This window comes from Buteo buteo, chromosome 18 (assembly GCF_964188355.1).
Source record: "Buteo buteo chromosome 18, bButBut1.hap1.1, whole genome shotgun sequence".
Classification (NCBI taxonomy): Eukaryota; Metazoa; Chordata; class Aves; order Accipitriformes; family Accipitridae; genus Buteo; species Buteo buteo.
Genome location: NC_134188.1, coordinates 9,185,559 through 9,206,841, shown reverse-complemented (window position 1 = coordinate 9,206,841; position 21,283 = coordinate 9,185,559). Strand labels below are relative to the sequence as shown.

General features: G+C 42.9%; 1 protein-coding gene and 1 long non-coding RNA gene across 5 annotated transcripts in view; one reads left to right on the top strand and one right to left on the bottom strand.

The window, feature by feature from the left end:
* Positions 1-2,363, bottom strand: part of RDX (radixin) — a 41,884-nt gene extending 39,521 nt beyond the window's left edge. The window contains exon 1 of the mRNA XM_075049969.1: positions 2,072-2,363. The gene's annotated coding sequence lies outside the window, so the exon portion shown is untranslated. The remainder of the gene's footprint in view (positions 1-2,071) is intronic.
* An 86-nt stretch (positions 2,364-2,449) lies between these two features.
* On the top strand, positions 2,450-19,817 carry LOC142041306 (uncharacterized). Of its 4 annotated transcripts, XR_012653420.1 has the most exons (4): positions 2,582-4,139; positions 5,203-5,379; positions 10,049-10,214; positions 19,349-19,817. It is a non-coding gene; the product is annotated as an uncharacterized LOC142041306 (long non-coding RNA). The 4 variants fall into 4 exon arrangements; XR_012653421.1 differs by lacking the exons at positions 10,049-10,214; positions 19,349-19,817 and adding an exon at positions 2,450-2,549 and having other exon boundaries at positions 3,186-4,139; positions 5,203-6,070; XR_012653419.1 differs by lacking the exon at positions 19,349-19,817 and having other exon boundaries at positions 10,049-13,968.
* The last annotated feature ends 1,466 nt before the right edge of the window (positions 19,818-21,283 follow it).

Sequence of the window (21,283 nt, the reverse complement as noted above, 5' to 3'; positions counted from 1 at the left end):
GCCTCTGCCAACAGAAGTACCCCTTCTCAAAAAGGGGAGCAAGACTGTTGAAGAAGAAAGGCTATACACCTATCCTGGCAATTAAAGTAACTTTCTTTACCAGGAGCTGCCTTCTAATATCATAACCTCTACACTTCTTGCTCCCCTAATTTTGCATCTTGTAGATGGATCCATATTCTCACTCTATGGCTTTACCTAATCTTCTGTGAACCAACATTTTTCTGGCAGTTCTATTATCAAGTCCTGCAATGCTCTCTATTGCAATGGCAGAAATAGTCGGCCCACAACTCTTTTTGTCGTCTCTACAAACACTTTTACACCATTTCTTTCGGCCAGCACCGAAGGAAAACTCTCTGGACAGCTCCTGACATGTTACACCACGACATTTTCCATGTTTTTTCTAAAGCTGTTTGCTGTACTTTTGCTCTCTAGTCTCCCAACCTGACAGAAGAGCTGTGTCACATTGGCACAAAGCTTGGAAATATGCCACTGCCTTGCAATTGCCATTTGCTGGGAGGTTGCTTATCTGGGAACATTGCACTGACTTGTAGTTTATTTTTCTCACACCCCCTCTTACGCTAAATCAATAGATCAATAGAGGTAAGTCTTACAATCCAATAAACAGTTACTACTTGTCTCTTATCTTTAACGATCAAAAAACTACTTCACCACAGTACCCGTAACGCTACTGTATACCAACTCTGCATCTTCCCTCACAACACATACTGCCCAGCAGCATTGTGCCAATGTAAGAGCTGACAGCAGCAATGGTATTTCTCCAGTCTTCTGAATATGTGAAGTGCTGTGCAGGCAGATGCATTCTCAAAACATTTCTGTGACATAAACACAACGACAAGCATCTCTGATGAAAACAAAACAGAGTAAGACGCAGGGACATGTCTGAGGCCTGACACAAACCAGTCACAAAGACAGAATTAATTAAAACTCAGAATTGCAACTCCCATAACTCAGTTAAAAAAAATGGAACCTTTTTAAAAGCCTGTACCAGTAAGAGGAACATGAAATACTTGTCTAGGGTGTTACACAGACTGGAAAAGACAGCTTAACAGCACCTTACAACTGATGTGATTAGTTGTGTTGGCATAGAGTCCAAAGAGTTATTTTCTTCACGTTCGAATTAAGAAAACTGACAAAAGAGAAATGAATTCCACAAAGCTGAAACTAAAGCCCCTTATCTGCCGCTAGTCTTTAAGCGGCAAGGTTAATTACAAATGCCCACGACTTGTGCAAAACATTAATCCATTCAAAAAAACAATGCACAAAGGCTCATTCAGGGCCGCTGTGCCCATTACGTCGGTCAGTATTTAAGGACTCTAAAAATGTGCATTTGTTGAAAACAATAGACAGCAACAGATGCTTCGCAGCACTTGTTTATGAAGTAATTCCTTATTATTCTTCCACACCGCCACAGTCAGCTGGCCGACCCGACTGCCACATGTCTACGGTAACCTCGAGAGCCACGACGCTCGGCGACATGAATAATGCAGAGGGGGCTGCGCGGCACGGGCACGCCGAGGGCGCGCTCCCGGGGCTTCCCCAACAAAGCGCCCGCCCGCCGTCCCCTCGGCGGCGGCGGGGTCGGCGAGCCGGGCCCCCACCCTCACAGGCGGCAGCGGCGGCGGGGTCGGCGAGCCGGGCCCCCCCCCTCACAGGCGGCAGCGGCGGCGGGGTCGGCGAGCCGGGCCCCCCCCCTCCCAGGCGGCAGCGGCGAGGTGGGAGGGCGTCGCGCCCCGGACACGAGCGGCGCGTTACAACGCCGCATCGCCGCCGCAACAAGTCGCCTCGCTGCGCGCTGGTGCCCCCCCCGACCCCCCTGAGGGCTGCGGGCGGGCTCCCGCCTCAGGCTGCCGCCGGCGCGGCGGGGGAGCGGGGCCCCCACGGCCCCGGCCCGCCGCCCCCGCGCTGCCCTCCGGGGCGCCGCGGCCGGGCAGACCCCGCCCCCGCGCCCTCGCCCGCTGACAGCCGCCCCCGCGCTCCCCTCGCCTCAGCGACCCGCGGGGCCGGCGCGGCCCGGGCGGCGGCGCGGCCGCTCCCCGCGCCCCCACCTCACCTGGGGCTCCGCTCCCCTGCGAGCGGGGCGGGCGCTCCGCGGCGCCGGGCGGAGGGAGGGGGGGGACGGGGGCGAGACCCTCGGGTAGGGTGCTGAGCGCGGCGCTCTCCGCTCCTCGTGGGGCAGGGCGGCGCCCGCCCCCCCCCGCCGCGCGGCTCCCCCCCTCACAGCGGGGCAGGAGGCGCTGCGGGGTCGCCCCGTGCTGCTCGCGGCGCCGCCGGGGACGAGGCGCCAGGCGCAGCCGCTGCTGACAGCTCCGCAATATGGCGGCGGCCGCCGCCGTTCAGATTTCCCCCCCCCCCCCCCCCCCCCATCAGATGTTGCTCCTGCGCCCGCACTGGGCGTGCGCGGGCGCGGCCGGGCATGCGCGTCGGGCGGCGCGAAGCCGCTGCCCGTAGTGCCGGCGCTGGCGGAGGGGCGCGGGGGCTGGCGGCGGGCGATCGGCCCGCGGGCGCGGAAGGAGCCGTGCGTGGCCGTGGTGAGGCGGCGGTGCTGCAGCCCTGAGGGGGCGGCGGCGGCGGCCAGGGGTTCCCGTTGAGGGACGGGGAGGGTGGGGGATCGGGGCTCCCGTTGGGGGACAGGGAGGGTGAGAGACGGAGCTCTAGCGAGGGCACGGCCGGCGAGCGCCCACCCTGTGAGGCGGCCCCCGAAGCACGTCGGCCCCGAGGCCCGCCAGAGCCGGCACCGCGCTGCGGCCGCCCCCGCACGGAGCTTCGCAGCGTCCTGCAGGCTCGGGCAGAGCCGGTGCTTGGAGACACGAGTGTCCCGCGGAAATCGCCCGAGCCCAGCTCTGCCCGCGCGTTTGCTTGTAATAGCTGCCTAGCAGTAAAGCTGTCCTCGAAAAACTCTTTGCTCACGTAAGTGAGGAGAAAATGAGGCGAAAGAGCTCGTCTGTTGGGCAGCCGGGTCTAACGGCACCCGTCAAAAGAAAATGTCAGTAAAGCCTGAGCCAGGCAGGGGGAGTTGGCAGCGTGGGTGTTTTCCATTCGAAGCCCCGGGAGGAAATAACGTGCCCTCCTTGGCTGGGGAGACAAAGGCCGGCGTGTATTTCAGAAGGCCCTGTGGGTCCGATAGGCGCAGCTGAGGCATGGTGGGAGTCCAAATGTTTTGGCAGGTAGGAATGCCAGCAGCCGGGGGACGCAGCGGGCAGGAACGGGGCTTGTGGTGTGGTGAGCTGGGGACTGGGAAGGCTCAACCTGTGATGGCCCCTGAGAAGAGGGAAGCCTTCAGAGAAAGAGCATGGAATGCAGTTTGAGTGGAGAGCGCTGACCTTGTTCCCCTTTTCCCTCTCATCGCAGTGATGGGACCCTTGCTTCTTTTTGATCACTCAGGTGGGAGAAAGAGTCACGCTGGGGGATGGGATCACACTTTTTTTTTCATATACATGTTTTCATTTTTTTGTATACAAGTTCAGTGGGGATGGAGAAGCAAACAGCAACAAGGAGAATCCTTCTGAAGGATAAAGAGGTTGAGGCAGTCCCAGCCCCCTCTGTGCTTTTGCAGTTTATTTTTGTTTGTAAGAAAGTGAAGGTGCTCCCTGCGCTGGGTGGCAACATAGCCAGGGAGGCCAAACAGCAAAGCTCAGTGCAAAGGGATCCACTTGAGCTACCAACACTGAGTCATGCAGCTGCTATTAATACACCTCGCCCTCTGGCTGTCTGATAAATAAAGAAAGGTTGGGGGAAGAACTAAAAGGAATTTTCAATTAAAGCTGCTTCAAAAAGAATAAGAACATTTTAGGATGAATTGGAGGTGAGGAGAAGGGGAAGAAGAGGAGAGTAGCCTGGCAAACAGCAAGGAATTACCTCCGAGAATCTGTGGGAGCCTCACTGACTAAATTTTTTTAAATTTGTTTGGACAAAATTTAAAGAACATTCTGATAAGCTAGATGACTACATAATACAAACTATGATGAAATTGAATTATATAAGCTTGAGTTTAATTGCTTCTTCTAAAGGCATTTAATGAGTTTAATCTGTGATGATTTTATGCATTTTATTGTGTATTTCAAACAGGCATTTCTCTTGCAGTCATCACCACAGAACCTGAACATCTCAGTCTATTAAAGGTATGTTCAATTTCCTCCCACGGGCTAAAATTTCAAGTCCAGATTTGTTTATGCCATTTTGCTCCAAGGAAGAAGTGACAGTGGCTAATTCCTCTTTCTCTCTGTTGTTCTTCATCCTGAAGAACATCCTGGCTTGAAACAGAATATTTTGCAGTACATTAAACTTCTGAAGTGTCTTGCAGCCTCTGCAGATACACAGTGCCACTGACCAGCCGCCATTAATATGCAACATACTCTTCCCTGTTCATACAGCCTTTTCCTGCAGGTCAGAGTAAGATCCAAGGGAAATGAAAAAAAAAACACAAAAAACACCGAAAACCAAACTCTGTTTCATTCAGTCACCTAAAGAAATTGTCTATGATTCAGTGCAGTGCACAGATAAATGTGTTTACTTTAGTTGACTGAATTAGAAGCTCGCTTTTCCTTCCAGAATAGTCCATTGTGAACTGGCTCAAATACAAGATTATTGCACTAGGGCATGGTTTCTTTACTAGTGTTGATAGCATGTGGAAGAAAGTTCCTTTCAGTTTGTGCATTATCACCATAGGATATGGTTTATCTCTTATGCTGTTACATGAAGAATATTATTGCTCAAAAATGTCAAGGTAAATAATAGTCTTATCTTCCTTGTCAACAGTATAATGCGGTTTTCTTCTCACCTTGCTTCCTTAACAAGGTGTAAAATTGCAGTTTGTCTGATAAAACAGGGCAGTAAAAACAAAAGTGTAGTTAGAGATCGTATTCTTTTTAGCCGTGAAACTGAAACTACAGAAAGAACTACAGGCAATAAAGAGAGCTTTCAGATACCCATATCAACTTAAATTACACAGTTCTTTAAGAGGTAGGTTATAAAGATAAAGTTTACAAGAATGCCGTAACTGCAGTTTATGATAAGAATGCCAAAACTGCAAGATATAAAAGTTTGTCTTCCAGCAATAATGCCAAAATACAGCTCTTCATTAAAAAACAGATTTTAAACTTTCATTGCCCTATCTGAGGAATCAATCCTAGAATCGCTTTTGAAAGTAAAGATTTCTGGGCCAATGCTTCTCTTCTTTTTCAGTGTACCTGCAAAGGCATAAAGCATTAGTGAAGAGCCGCTTGTGTGTTGGACCCTACTTTTATGAAAGCTAAATGTACAATCAAAGGGGCATTTACTGGACAAGCATTTTGGAAAGGAGAACTAAGAAGAAAAAAAATCACCTTGAGGAATTTCTGAATTTTTTTGGCATCTTAAATGGTATGCAACACACCTTTACTTTATCCTCTAATTCAATTAAGATTTATGTCATCAGCTAGGATAGAAGTGTAGTTCTGCCCATATCATGCCCCTAACATGAAAAGTTACACATGGACTTAGTCTACAAGCCTGGAAGCTAGCCACTCTATCTGGGAATATTTATGCATATGACTAAACACGCACATACTCATCTATTAATATGTTTACAGAAGCAGACCTTACATAATCTAAAATTATTGCAGGATAATTTTGCTTTTACTAATCGTGTGGTCTAAAACCAGATTGTTTATTCTTTTGTTAGTATTTGAATAACAATAATAGGATATGTTACCTTAATGGACATTAATTGTACTTACTTTTCCAACAAGTATGTTAGATTGCTTTTTAAATTCTTTGCTAGAAACAAATGGAATTGAAAGAATTTGTGGTCATTAGATGAATCCAATTCACAGATATTTTAAATATTTGGTGAAATTACAATAAATGTCTGAAGTAATAGTTTCTATGTCTGTTGTTAAATTCGTCTGTCATTTAAAATTAAATGTATCTAATTCCAGAAAGTATTTTTCATCCATTATTAAAATACCAGATTTCAATAAAAATATAAGAGTTCCAGTAGCAACACTGAGCATTCCAAGTTGCCTTTATTGTGTGCATATATATAGTCTCAGCTTTGATCAAATTCAAAAGGCAAAATATGGTCTGACTCTGGAGGGATTTGTCCTTTTCCTTTCTGAAATACCATAGAACACTTAGGTGTCCTTCAGTGCTGTGACCCTGCAATTGGCAGCACCTTCACAAGCCTCGGCTCCAGGGAAGATGTCGGGGAGGCCAGGTCCAGGACTCTCCAGCTGGATTTCCCCAGCACCAGTGTTGTGATGAGGGAGGACAGACCTAGTGTGCAAAAAGTTATATGGAAAAGGGATGCACTCTCCTCTTCAGGGACACACAGGAAACAGAAACGATAAACCAGCACCCGAAAGCCTGATCAAAACACCAGAAAAACAGCGATCAGCAGGATAATCTACTAATGAACTGCTGTGTTGGCAGCTGGCTTGGTGTCAGGCTGTTCTACCTTTTGTTTTAATAACCTAGCTGAAGAGGCTTAGCCTCCAACATTGACATTGAAACTTGGCTGGCCAGCAGACACCTCTACCATTGAAAATCTGTAAGGTTGTTTCCAAAAGTTGTCCTGCGGCCCAGTGAATTCCTGCCGGTGAAAGACTTCAGGAGAACATTGCTTCTCTTGATGACTGTGCCCGCCAGAAGCAGACACGTTACCCTGGCCTAGCACCTGGGTGAGCGAGAAGCCCAAAGGCTTTACCACTGACCATCTCTCACACATGATGACCTCTTCCAATGACACATCCTTGTTTTTCTCTTAGGTATTCAGTCTCTGGTACTACAGCAAAGATACCGCAGTGGCGTCAGCCTACCTCAGGGCCAAATTTTAATACCTTTTCTGCTCAAGATGGGAAGTAGTAAAATCACTTGTAGAGGAGTGTGTTTATTTAACAGTGTCAGATATGGATCTTACCAGTTCATTCTAAGTGAATCAGTATTTTCGTCTCTGTGGTAATAATTTCCTAATTTAATTTTTGTACACAAAGCATGTATTATGCAGTCCTTATGTTCCATCTATTATTTCAGCCACCATTATCATTTTATGATTTGTTTTGTAACTGTTGGTAATTGCACAAGAGACAAGTTAACAAATTAAGCTGCTTTGCAGTTAAGGTTGGGGCGAGCTGTCTGATTTCCTGTATCTGAGATGGGACATATCTGCTTGTGTCACTGCTCTCATGTCATGTCACCCAAACATGCTTTCACTGATACATAAGGTTGTCATTTAACAGCTGACACTTAGCTGCAGTTCCTGCTTCTGGCTACTTAATGTTTTTATCTCATTCATAGTTATAATTATTATGACAAGTGCAAGTTGTTCCACAGTGACAGCATTGGTTTTTTAGTGACAGCATTTATTTTAGTTATAATGTGCCTGTAGCTGGGTCCTGTCCATGGCACTGGAAATCAAAGTCATTGATAATCACGGAGGTATTCACTTCAGTGAAATAATGTTAAGTATTTATAATGAAATAAAATAGGATGTAAGGTACTAGGCAGAGTTAAAGGCAGCAATCCAGACAACAACTTTTTTGATGAAACTATTTCTGTGGGGAAAAAAATGAATATGGTTACCAAGGAATTGGATGCAAGTGTTTGAAAGCTTGAAAAATATATACAACTGTTAGAGCCACAGCAAATGATTTTGGATTGTTTTTTTTTTCTTTTCCTAAGGCACATGTACACTGTTCTGCAATACAGCCATACAACTTTGTGAATAAACAAAATCATATTAAAAAGTAGCGCTTTTTACTAGGAATCTGTCACTGAAGTATTTTTAGGTCCTGACCCCTTCTAATTTTACTGCATTTACTTGCTTCCTTATTAACAAGCAGAAATAAGCAAGACTGTGGAAGGAGAGTTACAAATTTTCAGGCAAAATATATTCTCAAGACTTTGTGTCACCTCCCTGTTCTACCAAAACGGACGTGTCAAAACCTCATAGAAGTCCACCTTTCCCCTCAACTCTAGCCAAATAGAGTGGCTAAGACTCCTTTTTTAAGATGGGAATTTCCTGGATTATTTATATATATTTAGAAAAAAAAGAGTGAAAATTGAAGTAGACTGTTCAGTTTTGTGTCTTCCAGATATGGGACATTTTTGATAGCATGCTAGTAGCATCACAAAAGATGAAAAAATGCCTGCAGAACCAAAGGAAACGCCCCATCACCTCTTTAAAGGGGATATTCCACAACAGTCTCCCCAACCCACTTTTATTAAGAAAATGTTTTAATTAGAAGAAAACAGACAGCAATTTTTGCCAAAGTTGTTTTCAGCTAAACCCTGTGTAGCCCTTAATCATGAAACTGCTGAAGAAAACAATAGCAAAACGAAAAAAAGTCCCAGCACAAACATTATGTAATGAAGTAGAGACTGAATACAATTCCTCTCATTTTAAATGTTATGCCTCCACTGAAATCACTGGCTTATTTCAGAGTTAGTCTAGTAGTACTGAGTACAAGGTTGTAAGTCCACAGACATTCTGGGATTCTGAAGGAACTTAGGAACAAAAAGGCTGAGCTGATATTAGCAAAAGCATGTGTCATTGAAACCGGCTACAGTTCTATTGCTGAAGCGGATACCCCCCCAGTCTGATTTTTTTTTCACCTCACAAGCATGGCAAGTGAGGAATGTATCAAGGCATTTCATTTGCAGATCTAGATTAATCCCAAGGCTTTGTCATCAGCACACCTACAAAGATGCAATTTTGAGTCTGGAAGGTAATTTAGCCTTAAGAGGGCACCTGCTCCTGCAGCAGTTACTGTGTTGCAGTCAAACCTTACCAGAGCAAATCACCTGCTATTAAAGTTCAGCAAAGAGAAACATAAGACAGGAAAGGGAGAAAAGCAAGATAATTCTAGGATGCTAAGAACTTCAGTGTGCTATATATGTCTCCCAAGTATATTTTTAAAGGCTGCTCCTTTTTCATTTCACTGTGTATGAAGAAGGCCTGAAAGATTTAAGAGTATTTATTTTCTTTTAGAAAAAATATTAAAAGACACAGTCTTTGGCTATCCTTAAGTACACCTCAAAGGCAGTTGAAGAATCAGATGGGCTAGAATACTACCAGAGTACCAAAGCAATGAAATATGATTAAATTGAAATGGAAAATTAGTTTGACTTAGTCCCTTTAAGGGTCTAAATTCTACTAATGGTTTTCTATGACACGTCATTCATGAAGTTGACTGGTGAACAGAGATTGAAAGGATGGCACATAAGGACAGATTTTATACTTCAGATGCTGCTGAAGTTGAAATTACAAAATAGGTAAGTTGCTCCATGAAACTAGATTGACTGAGGTTGTGTGTGTTTGGAAACAGAGCACTACAACTAACTGACTTGGTGTAGCTGTAATTCTTTCCTGTGGCTGAGGTGAACTTGAGAGCTCTGCCTGGTGTGGATTCCCTGCTGACTGAGAAGTTAAGAGGTCACTCAGTCAATCCTTCCCAGCTAGGGACACCTCAGTTGTCGTCTTCTTCTTTCCTGATGGCTATTTCCATGAAATTTGTAGGATATTAATTTCTTTCAAGGCCCCTACCTTTGTTGCATTTGGTTGAAGTTGGCTAGTAGGTTTTAAAGTTATCAAGTAACTTGCAGAGGAACCTAGTTTGATGACAAAAGCTGGGCTGAAAATAGTTATAAAACTGAGATCCACTATGAAGGCAGAAGTACCAATCCAAGTCATTCATCTTGTTGAACAATGAAGAATTTCTTCCGATATCCTGAACTAATGTTCAGACTAGACAGTAGATAACGCATTTTTAAGTTCAACATTTGGCATAAAATGCTACTCACAGCCTACATTGAAACCAGCAGGTTTGGTTACTACTTTTTCCATCTGGAAGTTCAAAATTATGTTACGTCCTGGAGTTGATGAATTCTGGGACTAGTTTGAACATCTGTCTGCTGCATACATCTCTATACCTCAGATGTTCATCTTTTGAGTTTAATTAGATGAGATGAAGCATTCCTCCTGCTAAGACCTCTGGTTTGGTCATTTTTTGTTTCTTTTAAACAAAATATGTTCCTTGCTCCCACTTAACAGATGAAGAGGAGAGTTACTCTAGTTGCCCTGCTGCTTGCTCATCATCTTCTATATGGAGTTTCTTCTACATGAAGCCAGTCAAAACCACGGAGGCTTTGCATGAAAATGGAGGTTTGGTAGCTTGAAGATCTGCCCTTTCTTGCTTCTTTACATCATTTCCTATCATGTAAGTACAGCTGAGAATTTTTTTTCCTCATTGCTTCAGCTGAGCCCTGCAAACTTCATTTCTGTTGTCAATCTGCAAAAGACTGGGGGAATTTCCTTAGTGTTGGTGTACAGGGAACACAATGGCAAATGAAGTTTGCAGAAGGCAGAGAATGTAACAAATTAATCTTGCACATTATAGGTTGACAATATTGTTTCCAGAAGAAGACAGAGCTATCAGTGTAGACAGTACAGTATGTGGCTATGATTAACAAAATGTTTAAGATTCATATATGTAAGATCATACAACCTCAGCTGAAATCTGTGTACAGCTCTGATTGTTGCAGCCTAAAAGACTACAGAATTAGGAGACATTTGGAGACACTGAAGGGGCACAAAAAAATTCCCTCTAACTGAATTAGAGCTTTTTGCCTAAGAAATGAAATAAATAAGAAGAGATTCAAATATGCAAGCCTGAGGCTTAGGAAAAAAAAACCCAGCAGCCCTTTCCTGAGCACTGTAGAGGAATGGAAAACCAAGAGGGGGTGAGTGCTCCATTGGCATCTTGTGGATAGAAAAGGAGTTGAACAGAAACAGGCAGGCTTGAAACCTTCCGTTGGAAGTTTCTGCTTGGTTCTATTTCTGTTAACAAGTCAGCCACTGAGAAAAAGCATGGTATAAATTTGAAACAGTGATGTAATTACAGTAATGTGTGAAAAGCCTGGGCAAACTAACTCAGTGTAAATGTGCTCAGGGCTAGCAGTCACCCTAATCTAAAACCTCCCTTTCAGCCTGTGGTTGCAGCAGCTCCTAGAAGTGGAATGGAAAGCTCTGTAAAAACCAATCTTCCTTGGGCAACAAGGTTTATTTCTGTCTTTATATGTAATCTCCTATGAAAAAGCACAAAATCACTAACGAGTAACTGATGAAAAGAAACAGCCAGCAGGATGGTCAGTAGGAAAGGATACCAGGTGACTCGGAGCAACTAACCCAAATTACATGTTGACACTTCAGCATGCAACAGCCTAAACTGAGGCAGGTGGTCAATCCACTGGACTTGACACTAATACCAGTGAATAAAGTACTACCTAAGGAGGTAAGTAGCTGTCACCTGCCATTAGAAATCAGAGGATAACTCTAAATTTAAACTACTGTCTTTTAGGGAAAGTGTAGTTGATGTCCCATTTCCCTTCCTTTACTTTCCTTCTTTCTAAGTTCTGTTTGTTAAGCTGTTTGTAAATGGGAAGTACAGTATTATTTAGGTCACTTTTTAGTAAATATTCCCTAGAAATACTGGGTCAAGATCTAGCAAAAGGCTTGCAAACATAAAAATAGAATAGAGAATGTTGTTTGTGAGCTTTCATTTTCTTAGTCTTGTAGTACAAGAGGAGGCAGACTGTGTAGCTGACAACTCGTATATTTGAAGCTGAGTGTTGTCTTTTCATCAAAGAACAAAATAGACTGTGAAACTCACTGTTCCAGGATGTTATTGAAGTCAAAACGCACAGCAAGAGTCTAAGAGAAAGGGCAATATTCTCTTGTCCCAAATTACTGTATTTCTGGATATTCCTGTTACTTAGATAAGAGGTATTAAAAGAAAAAAAAAAAAAAACAGCTTGAAAAACAAAGTTCAAACAAGTCAGTAATTAGGATGAAATCTCCATCACCCCAATTCTGTCGAAAATATATTTGGGTTTGTTTTGGTTTTGCATCTTCTCAGAAGCATTGGGAATTGACAACAGTTAGAGATACACAACTGGGCTAAATGAATATAATGCAGTGTGGCAAGTTATATGCTCCAGTGAGCTCCACATTTTCTTAGAAATAAAACTAGGTTTAGCCCACAGAGAGAGCATGTCAGTGATCAAACTATACATGCCTTGAGGAAAAAAAGGGGAAGGAATCTCTAAGGTTTAATTCTGTAAAGCAAAGTTTCAAAGAGACTACTGAAGAGCAAGTAATTGCTCGAAACTCCCTCTTTCTGAAAGGTCAATTTTTAGTTCCCTTTAGGAGAATGTAAGAAATACATGTTACACAACTGTTCAGAAAATCCTTCATTACTGTAGGAAGTCAGTTCTTCTACGCAACTTAGGCTTTGGGGAAATTCATTTATGCAGAGGTCCATTTCAGGTGTTACTGTACAACTACTGGGGCTCAGAAAACCTTGTTCACAAATGCAACAGACCATGAAAATGGTGAGTTAGATTCCTGTTTATAGCTCTGCTTAGCAATTAAATTTCTAACTTAAAATGCAATCACCAACTGTTGAGATCCTCAAAAGTGCTACCATTCCCTGTGGAATGGTCTGTCACAGTTCCACCCAAGATTCTTTAAAGTTCACTGTATTTGCAAAGGCTTGTTTTGATATTTATTCTCCCGCACATACAAAATCTGATGGGAGTAGTCCTACTATACAACTCTATATGGAAGAAGAGAATACAGCCCTTAGTGTAACCTGCTTATCCTTCAATAGTAGCATAGTCACACTATTACTGCTAATAGTAGCAGAACAGAATACAACATTTTTGCTTATATGTCTTTTTCATTAGTAGTTTTATAACACTGAAACACCACATCCTGGAAAATACAGCAAGGCAGGCTGTATTGTTAAAGTGGTTTTACAAGCGAAATGAAGATACATCAGAAGTCTGCCTAGGGGCTTTTAATCCAGATATTGTGAGTAAAATGAGAAGCTTCATTGTCACCTGCACTGAGACGTAGGCGCATTCTGTGTTCGCTTCTTCATCTTGCCACATAAGAACTGCTGCTGCTATATAGAAGGTTCAGGCCTTCTTCAAGATGTTAGTATAACCAGATGTCATTTGCTTCTCATCACATTTTCAAAATCCCTGGAAGAGATTTTTAATTGCTAATGTTTTTCATCAGTTTAAGATACTCAACCTGCTAATCTGTATCTTAATATATTCAGAAATCAGTTACAAAAATAACTGTAGTACCTAACGTAATCTATTACTCAGAGGCTCACAACATTCTATTGCAGTAAGTTAAAATACAGAGTAAAGTTAGTCTCACAAGACTTATGAGTCTCATTAGTAGTCCTGATTATTTTAGTCAAAGAACTGCTCATATGCATTTTAGTTTGCAGAACTGGTGATCTAAATTTTTCCAGATTCAGTGAAATCTGAACCATCTGAACCACACAGTAGGCTAACAAATCTGTAGGACAAGAAAGATAATTCTGCAAGTCCAGCAAAGATAGATTACAAGATACTGTTTACCCCAAATTAAGCTGGGACCATTATACTTCTTTATACAAGGTGTCAGAACTCTAGCAAAAATCTGGGAAGAGAACACAGGATTTCTCCCAGATGCACTTGAGACACTGATACTGCAGAGAAGGTTGTGGGTAATTCTGGTTTCATATTTGGTCTGAGTGGGTGTATATCAGCTGCCCTTTGAGGGGTGCTCCACAGTCTTCCTCTAGAATAGATGCACTCTGTCAGGCATAAACCCAGCTGTGCAACATCAAGACACCTGCTAGTGCACAGGGATCTGAAAGCAAGCAAGCACACCACAGAGACTGGTTCACAGTACGTAGGGCTCCGTTCTGGGCACCACACTGCATCGGTATAGAGACAGGATGCCCATGGGCTGCCAGTGAGCATTTCTGCAGGTGTCACAGGGGCTGCTTGAGAGGCTGACATCTGCATTAGGGACAGGCATACCTTGACACAGGTTGTGCTCCAGTGTAGAGGGGGGTGCTGTTATAACTGCTAACTTCTGTTGTACTTCTATCAAAATGTAATATACTCAAATAAAAGCATGGAACTCTGTGACCTTGTGTTTGAATTGAAGTATTTTTTCTTGGGTAAAATTTGAGCGTTTTGTAATAATACAGATGTAAAAATCCAAGTATTTTTGCTTTAGCTGTTGTGTGATGACATCTTGGTCTTTCATGCAGTGAGACTAGTCTTTTGAATAAAACTATTCATAAGTTTGCAGTGCCAGAAACTTCAGTCTTTCATACACACCCTTTAAACTATTAACCCAGGATGGATAGATACAAAAAGAAACAAGTTCAGCCTAATTAATTGGATGTCCCAGCTAGCAAATGGCAAAGACACAAGCAGGTCTGCAATGACTGCAACAATGGTGGCTCAGGAAACAGCCCACAGACCCCCACCCTCCCTCGATAAACAAATGGTAATTTCTGGAAAAGCATTTGCATGTCCATTATGTAACTGAATAGTTCAGGTTTCTTCTACCTTAGTAAGACACCAGTCTACAGATAAAAGCTGTCAAGTGCACAAACACCAGTCCTGAAATCCCAACTGCAGGCGAGTCAGCAAGACCAGGATGTTACAAAGAAACTTTAAAAAACATTTGCTTTTAAGATTACTAGAATTACCATGCTTAATCACATAGGGCATAAACACTGGAGCTAGACATTGCTTTATTTGTCTTTGCACAGGCCTCTGCATCGTGATGGTTAGCCCAGCTCTGTGCTGGTGTAATGCAGCAGGACTCTGCTAACTTCACAGCTGTGCCGGTTTAAAACAAAGAATTTGCCCTGTTTTAAGGCTTGAGAGCTCCATGATTCTGTTACCCTTGTTTCTATATAGAAAACAGAAGTGTATAAAAAAGTAATAGGGTAGAGCACTACCTCAGCAGTTTGGAACAACAGTGGTACTGCTATGGGTTACTAACTCCAAACTTGTGCCAGCAGTTTGGCTAAGAGCCCTAGGAGCAGTGCAAGAGAAACCTACTATATGATGTATATATGCCAGCAGAGTGCTCTGCCTTGAAATAAGAGCCGACAGGCAAAGCCAGTGCAATACATTGGAAGCATTGTTTTATTGCTGCCTTACTGCTGAGATTGCTGAACAGTCACGAAAATGCCTGGCGCTGCTGCTGCACTGTTCCAGCAGGACGTGACCTGCTGTAGGAGATGGCCGCACACTGTGTCTGTTTGTTGTGCAGCAGCAGCTCATGTAAATGCTGAAGAACTGGAAATATCAGACAAGTTATCTCTATGCAAGTGAGTTTTCAGCAGTTGGATTATTGCCAGCTAAACTAGCACAATTTAAAAGTAAAACAGAATTTCTACACCAGTCGGAGTGTGTCAGCTGCACTAAACCCACATAGGTCCCAGGGAAGCAGAGCAGGCCTTTGGCTCCTCACCCCAGCCCCACAGCCTGCACTGCCAGCCGGGTCCCACAGCTTTGGGTCACTTTGTTCATTTCCCATGTTTAAGGGTTCTTGACTGCACACAGCAATCTTGGATTACAAAGGAGCATAGGCTACATCTCAACTGTTTTAACTGCTGCCAAGAAAAAAGGGGACTTGGGTCAAGCCCAAGCTAGCCAAGCACAGAATTGCCAAACCAAGGCTTTCAATAAATCAGTTCCCAGAAAGTCATGAGACTGGCATTAAAAAAAAACAACAACCCAGCTCATGAGGCCTTAAGAATAGTTGAGGGTTCTTTTTATTTCCTTTCCTTGCTCTTATATTCAGGTTTCTCTTCAAGCCTGGGAAGAGAACTTTCTGTTTGCTTGGGTTTAGATTTCCAATTCCTAGCTGTTTACCTGATTTTGAAATGACAGAAAAGAAGGCTTTGATTACAATACTTTAAAAATTACAAAATTTAGCAGCATTGAAAACACCATTGTTCACATTCCTGATGCGATATACATGCTCCTAGGGTGTCAGAGAGAAGGATCATTGTTTCTAACTCCAGTTACACTGTCAGAGGAGAAGCATAACTGATAAGCTTATTACAACCTGGATTCCCAGGGAGTACCAAATGTGCTAGTACTTACTGGTAAGGCTCTGGCTGGTTTTGTAATTTTTTTATATTTTTAAGACATAACAGATATGATCATTCGCATGCATAAATGTTTGCAGCATCAAAACTTTGTCCTTCTCCACATGTACATGGAAGTATCTAATTTGGCTTCTTACACAACTGCTGATGTATACCTTAAAGAAGCTGAGCCCCAGCACTGCTTTATACACTGATTAGCATTTTTATTTTCAGTCATATCAATTATGACTTCCAATGACTGTGAACGACAGCAACAAAATTTATTTGAAATTATAGCCTTTGACCAGAGAACATTTTGACATATATGCCTTTTATTTCTTCACCTTCTTGCCAGTCCTCCACATTTTAATTTTTATTCTAGAAATCTCTTAATTTCTCTGGATGTAAAAATCTGATGAAAGCTTTAGCCTCCCTTCACTGCGAGTACGCGCAGTATGTTCAGGGCTGTATGCAAGACGGAGCCCTAGCTTGCTATGCCTCCTGGTGGACACACAAACCTTCCACAGAAACCTTCTGCCTTAGTACACTACCTCTGTGCATCACACTTTCCCTAAGTATCTTATACTCCTGTAATTGAGCTGCTTCTCGTTACAGACCAATAGGCTATCACTAAAAGTAAATGCATTCTTTCCTAGAGGGCTATACGAAGATGTATTTTTCAAAGGTAGTGAAGACCAGCATGCAGGACCTCATACATGAGTCACTCCACTTGCTACTGACAGGACAGCAGGACTTGCAGCATGTACAGAAATCAACATCCTTGCTTAACAGAGAGATTTTGCTTACACTTTCTTGCATGTGTTCTTACAAAACAATTGTAAAGACTCCTGGGAAGAGAGTAAAAATGTGTTACTGATAATTCATAACAGCATTATCCAGAGAAGAAAAGTGGGCACCAGTAGGGAACAGGAGTGGATATCAGGCTGTAATTCATTGTCAACACAAATCTTGTGCCATCGGAAAATGGCTTTTTTGTTTAATTGGACACTCTAATTACTGTCTTGATCAGGAGTTGGGACACTAGTAGTGAAAAAGATTGCCCCAGCCCAAATTCACCATGGAAGGTGTGGTGGATTTTGGTCCCCAACTCCTCTCCTCCAGTAAGAACTCCACAACTTCAACTTCAGGGTGGTATTATATGCATGAAAATTAGGAAGGAGTTAGACCAAAGAAGAGTCCATTTTGTGTTATACCAAAGGTCCCTCAAGCCCAGTATTTTGTCTCGGCAACTGTGAAAGCTGACACCTGGGAAAGAATGCGAGAATGGAGCAAGCATTGACTTACCCAGAATACGTTCCCATCTTCCAACAACTTGCAGATCAAGGACTTCAGACATGAGCTGGACATGGTGGTTTTGTACTTAATAGCCTGCACAGTGGATTTCCCTTCCATGACATTTTACAGTTGTATTTTGAACACACTTTAAGATCCCCTATTGATGGAGACAAATATTCACAATGGAAGTCTGGCTTTAACTCAGCGATGACAAATTCTGCTTTGTTTTGAAAATTCCACATTAAACTGTCCACACATTTTTTCAACTTATCATAGGAAGGAGCTGTTGCTATGAAAAGTTATGCATAACATAAAGTAGAAGAATTTCAGAAATTCAGAAGAGTAAGAAAAGTTTTCCTGTAAAAAAACTCACACATCTTTCTGTTAAAGAGTATCAAGACTTTCAGACAACTAACTTTAAAATCCCCTACTCAGAGATGCAAATTCTCAAACAGATTTTTGCAGTCTCTTATGTATGACAGAACCATGGCTTTGAAGCAATGAATTATTTACATTTTAGCAGAATTCCATGGCAGTAATTCACCCTCCTGTCATAAGACAGGACCCACCTCCTCAGCTTTCCTCTCTGAGTGGCTAACACCAAGCTCTGGCTTATTTCCAGAGCTCCACCTCTTTGACAAAACTCCAAACATTTCTATCTGTTTCCTGCTGTATTTCAGATGCTATAGTGAAACCAGCAAAGACAAAGCAATTGCAAACAAAACACCCTCCTGCCCTGTTGCACCGCAGTTACCGGATCCTCACCATCAAAGTGCCAAAGTTCCCAAATTTCCCTTCAGCTGCAGAATCACTTGGCAGCGACACACACACTTTGATGGTACTCAGATTACCTGCCTTTTACAGAAAGGCTTACAATCTATTTTAAGTCCCCAAATAATACCAACTACCCCATTAATCCTTCATTGGTTGATGACGTCTCCTTAACATTTCTGCCTTCTTTCAAGCATGGGTTACTTCAGACCTCACTGCTCTCAAGTCCTATGCTCCTGGGCTAAAGGTAACAACAAAGTGCCCAGCCTGTGTCTGCCACTCACTCAGCTACAGACTGAATCTCTGCTGGTTTCTGACTGGTTGGAGCTTCCTATGATCAATGACTACATTTTATTTCAGTTTGCTTACAATTAGATCAAGGTCTGCGATACTGAACTGTGAGGGGCAGGTGGAGAGACAGACCTTGGTCATTTACACGGTCTCAGAATTAGAAGAGCTGGCATAGTTTGGAGGAACAAATATGTAGAAAATGTCCTGTGTCAGCAACTCACATGACCACTCCTGCCCCAAAGTCACCTGAAGGTTGCCAAGGTGAAATAATATGACCCGCTGCTTTCCCGTCTGTTTTTTAAGAGGGCTTATTTGCACTCTTCTAATCAAATTGTAGCCAGAGGACTGAACTGAAAGAGTCATGCCAAAAACCAGAGTGGGGAATCGTAGGATATCACAAATCACGCCACCTTAGAGAAGTAACTTTGGATGAGATGGTTCTGCTCCCATGCTGGTTAACAGCAGACAATCACAAAAGGAAGGCTCCACATGGACCATGGATCCTTTCCTTTCTCTGGATCTCCTTGAGTATTTCAACTGAAAGGGATAATTTGACACAACTTTGCTTCCAAGAAAATCCAGGTTAAAACACATGTTCACACAGAACTTTGATAATGACCAGAAAAGCTAATCACATACAGAAGTCGGATTACTTGGTGGATTTGTTATTTTAAAAATCTCTTTAGAACAGCTGGATTTGCATTTTGTAAATATGCATTCATGCCATGTCTCTTGTAGGTGGAAAGCCAGGACTCAGAGAGATCTTCTGTAGTAACTTATAGAAATTATCTGCTGATCATTGGTATACATATGTAATGTTTTTATCATCCTGAACCTTGGAATTTTATGCCAAATAGAAGAATATGCAGTACCTTTGCTCAGCAGCATAAAACAACCGAAGCTGGGACTGCTGTTCTCCCAGAATACATATTCTTGTTTTGCACAGGGGGTCTGTAGGCTGGTTGATGGAACCAAAATGGCTGGATACCACTTACTTTCTTCTTTTTCCTTTCCTTTTTATTTCTTTTTTCTAGGTTATTTTTTGCATAGATCACCTGTATGAATCCACCCCAAACCTGGCTCATGAACACTACGACAGAAAAAGGGAGGGAGAGGCAGGGAGGAGAAGGACCGTATCAGCTTCATCCCAGATTTCTATAAATTGCCATGGGACTACACTCCATGGCCTCAATGGTGAAGCTGAGGACAGAAGACTGTGTGAACAGCTGTGTATTATCTTGCTGAAATTGTTTGCCACCTAGTGGTTTGTTAGCCTCCTACAAATATAAACTTAAAAACCAGTAAAGAATTGGATAACATAATTATAGAAAAAAAGGTTGTATTAGATCTGTTCCCCAATGTGCAAGAACCTATATGAATACATGGGAAAGATGAAGCACCTCTCGCAGAGTGTTTACCATTAGAATGAGCATGCCATGGAGGCAAGCAACAAAAACTTGCACACAACTAAGGTGAGATTCAGAGAGATGTTAGGTAAACACTGTTCAGAATTTTTCCCTTTTATTTCACTCTGCTACTCTTACTTCATTAAGGTATCCTGACCTAATTTGCTCCACCATTTTCTTCAAGCTTGCCCACCCAAAAGCATACATGATATAGAAATTATGAAGGAATTAGGAGGGTTCTGTGTTTGGGGGTGGGGGGTATTAGGGAGCAACAAGAGTTGGCTGCTCTGCAGAGGAAGGTGTGCCGGGAGCTAAGCACAATACCAAGGTGGGTGAAAGCAGTCACCTCACCAACAAGGACTCAGGATGCAGAGTGGCAAGCCAGGGTCAAGACTGGGTTGAGAGACAGTGCTCAGGGTCAGACAGAATCCAGTGGTCACCCAGCAGGGCTGCAGTGACCAGGCAGGTCCGAGGCCAAGTCAGGATGCCAAGTCAGCGAGTCCAGACCAGGGCCAGACTCGCAGAGATGCGAGACGGTGCAAATAGGGCTGCTGCATGGCTGCACTGTGGCACAGGCAAGGGCCAGGGCAAAGCCTCAGCTTAAAAGTGGCTCTCAAGGGAAAGGAGAGGCAGGCCCTTGCTGCTAGCTTTTTTCACAACTGCTTTTATCAGTGAAGGAGCTGACCTTGGACTCTGCCAACTAAACTTCTGCAAGTGGGTAATGAGCTCAGGGCCATGACAGTCCGAGGGCTGGAACAGAGCTATGGAACATGTCCAACACAGGGCTAAAGTTGGTTAATGGAAATGGCCTTCTTCATTAAAATGGTGTATGAATGAAAATCCAACATGAAAGTAGACGAAGCAAAGTTCAAACAGCTTACTGTGTTCAGTTTGGGGGAACCAGGAACTCTTGCTGTTAACGACAGCTTCATTAATGAGAAACAAAAAGGGACATCTGGGTTATTAACTGATTACAAAATTATTTGAGGCTACTAATTTGATGCATACATGAAAAAAAAAATCAAATACAATCTTAGGATGTATCAGGACCACACATTTCTATTAGAGACACTGTACAAGACCTGCAGTGAATGCACTAACTAGTCACCCATGTTTAACAAGGGTGAATTCAAACTAACATATGCACAAATGGCTCAGTGCGATAATCAGGAGAATAGTAAGAGTTTCCTGTCTTATGAAAGGATACTACAACAGAGACTAAAATAAAAGCGCTGGAGGGGGCACAACAAATGATGTGTGAACATCACAAAGAACAAAAACTCTTTAAACTCATGGGCAGCACTGGCCAGGGACAAATCAGTATAAATAATCCTATATTAAGAATTAAACTAATAAATTAATTTATTTAATTAATAAATAATTAGGCCTTCTACCCTTCCAAGGAGTGAAATTTTGGGACTGTTTTACAGTGCAGTTGATACCAGCAAGAAAACTTTAAGAAACGGCTAAATACTTCTATGTTCAGTTACTTGAGTTGCATGTGACAGCAAAGGTTTACATTAGAAGGTCCAGAGGATCCCTTTCAGACTTATTTCCTGCATT